General features: G+C 33.1%; 1 long non-coding RNA gene and 1 pseudogene across 2 annotated transcripts; one reads left to right on the forward strand and one right to left on the reverse strand.

The window, feature by feature from the left end:
* Window positions 1-6,288: 6,288 nt before the first annotated feature.
* On the forward strand, window positions 6,289-6,792 carry LOC147935598 (uncharacterized). Its single transcript, XR_015571110.1, has 2 exons — window positions 6,289-6,534; window positions 6,634-6,792. It is a non-coding gene; the product is annotated as an uncharacterized LOC147935598 (long non-coding RNA).
* A 144-nt stretch (window positions 6,793-6,936) lies between these two features.
* On the reverse strand, window positions 6,937-7,761 carry LOC104726912 (small ribosomal subunit protein uS19v pseudogene; annotated as a pseudogene). Its single transcript, XR_015571111.1, has one exon. The product of XR_015571111.1 is annotated as a small ribosomal subunit protein uS19v pseudogene (transcript).
* Between the last annotated feature and the right edge of the window lie 1,825 nt (window positions 7,762-9,586).

Consider the following 9,586-nt stretch of genomic DNA (forward strand, 5'->3'; position numbering starts at 1 on the left):
CTGACCTTATTTGAGGAGTTTGATATCTTATAGCCTTGACACTTTTGATTCGACTCTCCCATCGAGTATTAGAAAGATTTTTTACCGTAAAACATAGAACATGCTTAAGTAAAACATTCCATCTTTTGGTAGAGCCTGAAAATAAAGTATATATGTGTTGCACAATCCCAAAAAAAGATACAGCTTTCAAGCAAGAATATTCCATGTCACTAACAACTAGATTCAAGCTTTGACATGAACATGGCATAAACAATGCTTTCGGATTTATTTCTAGCATTCGCTTGAACTCCTTGGTCTTTTCCTTTTATATTAGAACCATTATGGTAACCTTATCCTCTCACATTCTTAATATCAAGATCAAGTGACTTAAGATCATTTTGTAATTCTTAAAAGAGGCCTAGTACTGAGGTACTATCTACTTTCAGAAACTCTAAGAAATACTCTTATATTTTTATCCTTTCATTTGACATATTTACACATCGTACTATTATACTCATTTGTTCTTGATGACTCACGTCGGGTGTACAATCAAGGATAATAGAAAAGTATTTTGCCTCTTTAATAACACTTGTGATAGAAAACCTGACCTAATAAGCGAGAAGAGAAATCAGCTCATTTTGAATGTTATGACCAAGATATTGATGATGTATCTCTTGAGTTTGGATGCGTCTAATATAATCCTGCATAATCAAACTCAATTCAGCAATCATCTCAATCATCCCTATTACTATCTTGATAAAGTTTATTAGTTGAACCCCGAAACGTGAGATTTCTTTTGGAAAGACATTTCACAATTATTCTGTATAAAACTTGTCTCCAACGTTCTTTTTCTTTTGCATTTTCTTTTTGGAATTCTTAAACAATAGTTAGATTACTTTGAAATCTAACTTTTACATCATTCCAAATTATCCTCATATTAGCCATATGTTCCACACTTTTCTCATGATTTTTTAGCCTATCACCGATATATTTCCAATCTCTTAAACCTTCTGTTGCTAATAAACTTAATTGACCATGAGTCTGAAATAACTTACAGCAAAAACAATACACCTTATCTACATACAAAACTACCCATTTAACCTCAATTTTTGTGTTTTTTTGCTTTGTTTTGGTTAATAGCTGAAATAATCCTTTTCTCCTCTGTACTGGAACAGAAAGCATAAACTCACTCATGTATGCGGATATGGTGGACTGGCGAGGTCAAAATCCTGCTCCGGCTTCAGTGATGATCTGGTGCACACTGTCTTGGCTTGGGATCTGACCCGGCTACAAAAACGGATGCTATACAACCTTTTCTGGTTTATTCAATCGAGTATCAATATTTGACAATCCTGAAAACTTGTATAGCTCTGCTCAGCTCATCAAACATCTCGACAGGCAGGTCCGGAACAGGCTGCTCTCGCTTCAAGATGGAGGGAAACTCACACGCTGTATGGAGAAGTGGTTGGACTCGCGCTGAAGGCACCAATAGCACTTTTCAGTTATCCAATTTGTAAACACAAACTCTAGTTTCATTTCAAAACTTGAATTAACTACATGTTGCACTTGATGTAAAAACTACTTTTTCGAATAGATTTTACATTTTATTCAAAAAAAGAAAACTTGTAGAGAATGGTTTTGGGAAAGATTACTAGGGTACGCGGATGATGATAATAATGAGACCAGAAGCGCACCACTTGTTCAGGAGAAGTGCAGTGACACGGGCGAGTTATCATCTGCCACGCTAAACTACAATCTTGCAATTTCGATTCCCAAAGCCCTCAAAATTTCATGAAGCATCTCTCGAGTTATAAGCATAAACGAGACGTGCACATCCTCTCTCTCTCTCTTTCTCTCTCTCTCTCTCCTTGTATATCAATTGTTTCATTGTCTACTACCTATTTTGAGCAACTACCTCTTTTTCTACTCTCTGTCAAGCAGGAATATATAGACCCTACGGAAAAAGTAGTTGACTGTGTAACAGAGGAGTGGGCAAGGGACTACCCAGGGAGTAATCAGGAGATTTAGGACTTGTTTTTGGTAATCAGTTTGGGTTGTGACTTGTGAAGATGTTTGTATTTGGTTACATTGGTAGTTTGATTACTTTGTTGTGTATTGTGTTCCTTTTTTAAACATATTATAATTTTAAACTTTGCAACAAATTATAATTTTAACTATTATAATTTGCAACAAACTCGTTTTGGACATCAGGGCATGTTATAACTTTGCAACAGATTAAACTCTGTTCAAAAAATTATTGTAGAAAAAAAAATCATAAAAGCCTAAATGGGTACTTGTAAAAACAACAAAAATAAATGGACATGGTTCTAAATGGGTAACATATAAAAGGGTATAATACTAAATGGGCAGAGTGTTAATGGGTAGGGTAGACCCATCTTAACATCACTACGCATGAGTCATGTATATTAAATACCAGATTGACATGCGTACGTTGATAATCACAAAGCATATAATAATACTTATCTCAGTCGTTTTGGAGACGGAGACGAGTGAACACGAGACTGTTAGCTAGGGTTTCGAAAAAATATATCTTTCATATGATCATATAAGCGTGTAGACAAATCGTCTTAAAGAGATATATAAGAGCATCTCATCGGTAATCAAAATATAAAGGTCTTTAAAAACAAACAAAAAAAATCCAATAAGCTAGTAACTCTCTATATATATCATATGTGTGTGTATATACTTGTCACTTGTGTGATATAGTGAGTTGACATGGTTTATGCGGTGTTAATGCAGGATGAAGAGTAATTAAGGGATGAAAGAAATGCATGCATAGATATAGGTTCTCAATTGTTCATGTTTGATTTATCTTTATAGTCTTTTATTTGTATATGTAAAAATAAAATATATATATAATTAGATATTAAGATCAATAGATGGTTGCCAAAAAAAAAGATCAATAGATATATGTACATTTTTTTTTGATCATATTCATGCATTAAAGGTTGGGGTGGACACTGAATTTTGTGATCCTCTATGTTTCGGTTACCTTTTCATATGTATCCGTTCAACAACTGAGGATATCTAGTAAATTTTATAGGATTTTAAAAGAAAACATTAAAAATAATTTTAAAATTATTAAAAATATAGAAAAATCCAAACAAGTCAAGTCTTCGTAAGTAACATTAATTCATCCAATTTCCACGGTTCTCTCTCTCTCTATTTTGGTAAAAGAGAAAAATAACTTGTGCGCATGTTGGGGTTCAGATACGCAACTTCGGACAGAGAATCTGTAGTTCCGAGATCGATTACGATTACTGTTCAATAGAGGTTTTTTTTTTAATAATGTTAAATTATAGGGTGAATTAGTGTAATAACCAAAACTGAAAATATATTTAAGAATATAGTATATTAATTCAATAAATTAAGTATATGACATAAGGGGTAGGGAAAATGACTAATGGGGAGGGTGTTGATGGTTTGGAGGAAGAGGAGGTGGTGGTGGAGGGTGATAGACGGAGGTGGCCGGAGGTGGTTTTAAGCTGAGGTGGCCGGAGGTGGTTTCCGGCGGAGGTGGCCGGAGGTGGTTTCCGGCGGATGTGACCGGAAGTGTTTATCGGTAGTGGTGGCTGGAAGTGATGGCCGGAGATGGTTTCCGGCGGATGTAGGCGGAGGTGTTTTTCGGCGGTGGTGGCTGGAGGTGGTTTCTGGCGGTGATTGCCGGAAGTGATCGCCGAAGATGGTGGTCGGCGGTGTCTGCCGGAGATAGTGGGCAGCGGTGGAGCTGGAGGTGGTGATAAAAAGTGGTGGTAGAGGGTAATAAAGAAAGGGATAATATTGTAATTATTATAGAAAATACATACTATATTACCTTTACATATGACTATTGAATGAATTATAATTTTTTTTTGAGTTATAGAGTGTAATTCCCCTAAATTATATTCAAAAGAAAATAAACGTTTTTACACAACATTCTTTGAAAGTTTTGAAATTTAGATCAAAATAAGATTAAAAAAAAAAGATCAGTGTAAAGTGCCAATTCGAGATTTCAACCAAATTCTTAGAGGTTTTGAAATTGACAGAAGCATCAACGAGGGTTTGAGCTGAAACAAATCGACATTGATGTTAAGAAAAATAACAACAAAAAAAAAAAAAAAAAAAACTTCTAGGAGCTGGCCTTTGGTAACCACGGAGTAAGAATTCAGAGTTGTAACTTAACGAAATTCAGTTTTGCGGATTTATAAGATACAGAAGCAAAAGAGAGGCATATACAAGTTTTGCTTCACCCCTTTTATAGACAACTCTTGCTTCTTATCCTGGATTTGGTCTCGGGTCCATTATCAACGTCTTTGCTTACTAATATTTTATTTTATATTATTTTGTATATTAAATATTACCTTGGTTTGTCCAAGAAAAAAAAATACCTAGAGAATAATTGATTTTGCTTATTTATATTTGTTTTGATTTTATCATTCAAACTACAACAAAATTGGTGATAATGGGCTTGTTCGTTTGGTTGACGCAAATACCTGCGGCTGTGACAAACGCAAATACGTTTGTTTGTTTGCTTGCCGCAAATACCTGCGTCAAGATGCTGTGGTAAATACTTTGACCTGCGTCAAGACGCTGCGGCAAACGCTTTGACCTGTATCTAACATTTTTAAATGTTGTTTTAATTCAGTGGTTAAAACTGTAGACGTAACCGTTACCACAGCCGATTGCGTCAACCAAACGAACAAACCCAATAAATTGTATGGATCATGTTTGAAACCAACAAAGTAATAAATTAATTTAAATCATACAAATATTATAAGATTATATATAATGCAAGTTGGTACTATTGAATTATGTGTGATCTTTGAATATTAAATATTATTTTGACTTAAAAAGTATAATTGATTTTCTTGTTGAAATAAGAATGTCTGTTTTTTACTAATTAAACATATTTTTTTAACTATAATGAATGTGGTGACTATATATGTAGATACGATGACAGTTTTCAATGAAAATCAATACCTATATATATTTTCATTAAAAACTTGTTAAAGCAATACTGAGATTTGACCTTTTCTTCTCTATATATATAAAGAGTTTCCATCAAATATCTCATATATAATAAAACGGAAGTACACAACTTGTTTGTAGGCTATATAATCTGAATTATAAAATTAATTATTTGATAGGTTATAGGTTATAATATGGGTTGAAACCATTAGTTAAATCTCGATTTCAAATCCTCTTAAAAAGAATATTCCAAAAAAAAAAAATCTTTACAGAATATTTAACTAACCATTTATAGGCAACAAAATTTAAAAAATTAATCGCTTTTCCGCAGATTATTAGATATTTTTATTATACTAGCAACTATATATTAAATAACAGAAATAATGTTTATTATGATTGATTTGATAAATTTCAAAAAAATAGGCTAATCCGCAAAACCATCATAAGAAATCTCACAAAAAATTCAAGTCCTCATATTTAGCATATGATTTTATTGTTAAATGTTTTATTTACAGCAACTTTTAAAAACAATCACATAAATTATATTATATATTATATAAAAATTACAACATAAATAAAAGGAATTTTAAAGCACGGGTCTTAATCTAATATACATATAAATCTTTAACCAAAATAAATTGATCAAGAAGAGAGATATGGAGAACAAGTGGAGTACTGTTACGATGGTTTTGGTGGTGATGGTTGCCATTGGAGGAGAAGCAATGACGACTCCACGTGAACGGAAGTGTCTAACACGCTGCTAGCATCTCCCCATAGCACCGAACAGCTTGCAAGACTGTCTTAACGAGCCATGCGATATTCCTCCACCAGGACCACCATCGGCTAGTTGTACCCAGTGCCGGCTTACCTAGCAGGGCGGGCAATGCGACCGTTTCGGATACATAAATTAAAGAGGCACATAAGTGTAACACAAAGGAGCACAAAAAAAAAAAAATTGCAAGCTACAAGGGCACAAAAGAAAATTGTAAGCTGAAAGGGACACAAAAAAAAATTATATAAACCAAGGAAGTCTAAAAAAAATTTGTAAGTTTTCCTATGTGTTAAGGGGCATTATTTTAAAATTTACCCAGGGGCATGGAATATGTTTAAGCCGGCACTGGTTGTACATTTCAATCTACTTCGCATTCTCGGTAATTCTCTCTCTATATATATATAGTGTGTATTATACTATAGTGATGTAAAACGAAATATAATATTTAATAATAATAATAATAATGAGATGGCATTCTATTTATTGAGAAATTCATATTTTGGTATTATATATGTGTGATATGATGGTTTTCATTGAATATATATATACACCTATAAACCAATAATGTCAAACAAGCCAAATTAATTGAGTAAGAAGAAAAATGCTGTGGCGCTGATGGTGCTCGTTTTTGTAGCGGTGGCTGCCAGAGCCAGTACTAGAGAAGAAGAAGAAGCAGCGAGTCTTGGATGTGCATTCAAATGTGAATTTCAATGCAAACTGATCCTCTTTACAGGTTGCTACGACCGGTGCTACAGAGAGAAATGCCAGCATCTTCCACCTAAAAGTACCATTCACGTATTTCCTTCACACTCGCCGTAAATCTACCTCTCTCCCTCTCTCATGTATGTACTTGTGTTTGTGTGTATGTCAATAGTGTGAAATTGACATGGTTTCGATGGTAACAATTAATGTAGGACGAAGACTTCTGGAGGGCTGAAGAAATAAGAGGCGCTAGAGATAATATTTGAAGTTGTTGTGATTGAATTTTTTACTTTTGTTTTCTAGATATGTCAAAGAAAATCTATAAACGTTGCATACTAATAATAATAATAAGTTCTTATCATCATGAGAAACAATGGGATGAAGAAGAAACATTATAATTATCATTTCAACAAAGTAATACTATATGTTGTAGAACATCTACAGCAGTGATAATGACATGCAAAACAAATCGATTACTTGTAGTGAAACTTTTGTGTTAAGTAGAGATGGTCGTCTTGTACTCAATTCGCTTCATAGTATTGAGTTTTATTTAAAGCTGTAAGAGATATTCTAAAAAAGAGAAGACAGAAATCACAAAGCAGAAACGAAAAGGTCCCAAAAAAAAAAAGAGAGTAAAGGTCTCTCTAAATTGAAATAAAAACATAGCTTTTTTGCTTCATCACCTTAAGAGGAATAAACCTAGTGGACCGACGGAAACAACCACAACCACAAATACGTGGTCTATAGTGATTAACCTTTTTGCAAGTCATCGAAAACTCGGCAAGGTAATGACCAATCATCTCAGGCTTAATCACGACTTCGTTAAAGTTCTTGCCATTATGAACTCCGACAACGCTTCCAATCATCTCAGGGACAATGATCATGTTCCTTAGATGTGTTTTCACCGCTTCAGGCTTCTTCTTGTTCTCCTCACTTGCTTCTTTTTTCGCCTTACGCAGCTTCTTGATCAGAATCAGAGGCTTCTTCTTTAATCCCCTGTAGAACCTCCTGCGAACACGAGCGTTAAAGAGCTTAGCGAGATCAAAGTTTGACATCTTGAGAAGATCATCAACGTTGAATCCTCTGAATGAGAATTTCTTGAATGTTCTCTCCTTTGTCGCCACCGCCACGGCTGTGGCAAACTCTGGTTCGTTGATCGCCATTGTTGAAACTTGGATTTTTCTGCAAGAAGATAGAATATGCCATTAGAGAGAGATTGGTGTTGTGAGGATTCCTTTGTTTGCTTCACTAATATTTATACAATAGTGTTGGGGGGGACTTTGGAGATATCGTAAATCTGGAGGATCGACGAGAATATCGGAAACGAACCAAAATATTAAATATTAAAGATTGACCGAGTAAATGTAATACTTTTGAAATATTATAAAAATTAATTAATATTCCCTAATCCTGTAATCTATTTATGGATATTACCATCTACTAAACATGTCTAAGATATGAAGATAATAACAATTATTGGTTTAAGATTTCATTCTTAACATAGCATATTTTATTTTGATCTTCAGATTTTATAATAAATATATAATAATTTCAATTTGATCCATATAGGTTAATTACTTTCTTAAGTTTAAAGTTATAAACTTTAAAATTCGTATATTATAAAGATTTTTTTAAAAAGAAAAACACAATATGATGTGAACGAATTTGATTGGAACACTTGTGACGAGGATAAAATTAATAACATTTTAGTTTTCATCACTACGATTATGAAAATAAATATTTGGTTCTAAGACCCTAAAAACTCGGATAGAACAAATGCATGAATTATACAGATTAACCAGTTCGGTCTGATCCGGTTTATTATTTTATTACTCTTGTCTTGTGTTGTGTGGCCATAATTTGCTGTAAAATGAAAGTGACAACTAAAGTCCAATTACATTCATCAAGTTTGGGCTCAAAACGGTTTGGCCCACGAGTCAAAGGATTTTGCTATTGTGGTTTGGTCAAGTTATATATTAACGTCCATTGGATACATGAAATAAGGCCACACAGAAGAAAGAAGAGATATGGAGAGGAGGAACGTGGTGGTGATGATGATGATGATTTTCGTGGTGATGGTAGCCATGGAAGTAGAGGCAGACGACGGATCATGTGAATCGAACTGTGTGATCCACTGCAGCGAAATTTCAAGGTACTCCAGAAAGATCTGCCATAATCAGTGTCTGGTCGAGAAATGCAACTATCCACCTGAAACCACCAAACCGACATTCTCTGACTATGTGTACGCACATCTACTCGTGCTTGTGTCTGTGTGTGTTTGTGTATATGTAGGTACATATCTCTATATGTAGCGAAATGGATAAGGTTTATAATATTGAAATACAAGTTATCTGGGAGAATGAAATAAATCAGGGTGGTTGTTCAAGGATTGTCATCATGTAACTCTTTTTTTTTATTATATATGTAACAGAAATTAAAATCCAATAAGATCAATTAACAGGCTATAGCCAAATTGTTTACTCAACTTCATGGGATGAACAAGTATTATATATATGATCTTATATCAACTCAAGTCTTCTCAAGAACAAATCTACAACTTTTTATTGAAAATCTAGTGTTATATATACATGTGTTGTAATAGATATTGGGCAACCTTGGATTTGTTTGTTTGCATTTACTTTTGATTGAAAACTAATGAAATGAGTATATGCTCATCGTTTTAGGGTGTTGTACTTACAAAAGATGTCAATCACATTTAAAAAAAAAAGCTTTGGCTAATTTAAACACATATAATAATCGTAAATAAAAATAAAATATTCCGTTTATTTCGCGGCAAAACTATTTTAACAAAATTTCAAAATGCCCTTGTACTTGGCAAACCTTTTTTCTCCCAAAACTTGAAATGTTTTATGCTTCGAAAATGTAAACTTTTATTTGATTTTGTTTCCCATAAAGATATAATATTCACTTCAATAATTTTTATTTTTATATTCATCAAAAATTTAACTTAAATAGTAAAACTACAAAATAATTAGATAACTGAATTAATAGTTTAATATAATCAAATTAATAGTTCTAACAAATTTTGATGATAAGATTGTATAAAATTAATCTAGTTAACAAATTCCAGATTGATTTTGTGCATATTTTTTTTAAAAAAAAAATCTCATTAAAAAGAATCAATTGTATTTTATTTGTTTACAT

The sequence above is a fragment of the Camelina sativa genome, chromosome 11, assembly GCF_030686135.1.
Source record: "Camelina sativa cultivar CO46 ecotype springtype chromosome 11, ASM3068613v1".
Taxonomy (NCBI): Eukaryota; Viridiplantae; Streptophyta; class Magnoliopsida; order Brassicales; family Brassicaceae; genus Camelina; species Camelina sativa.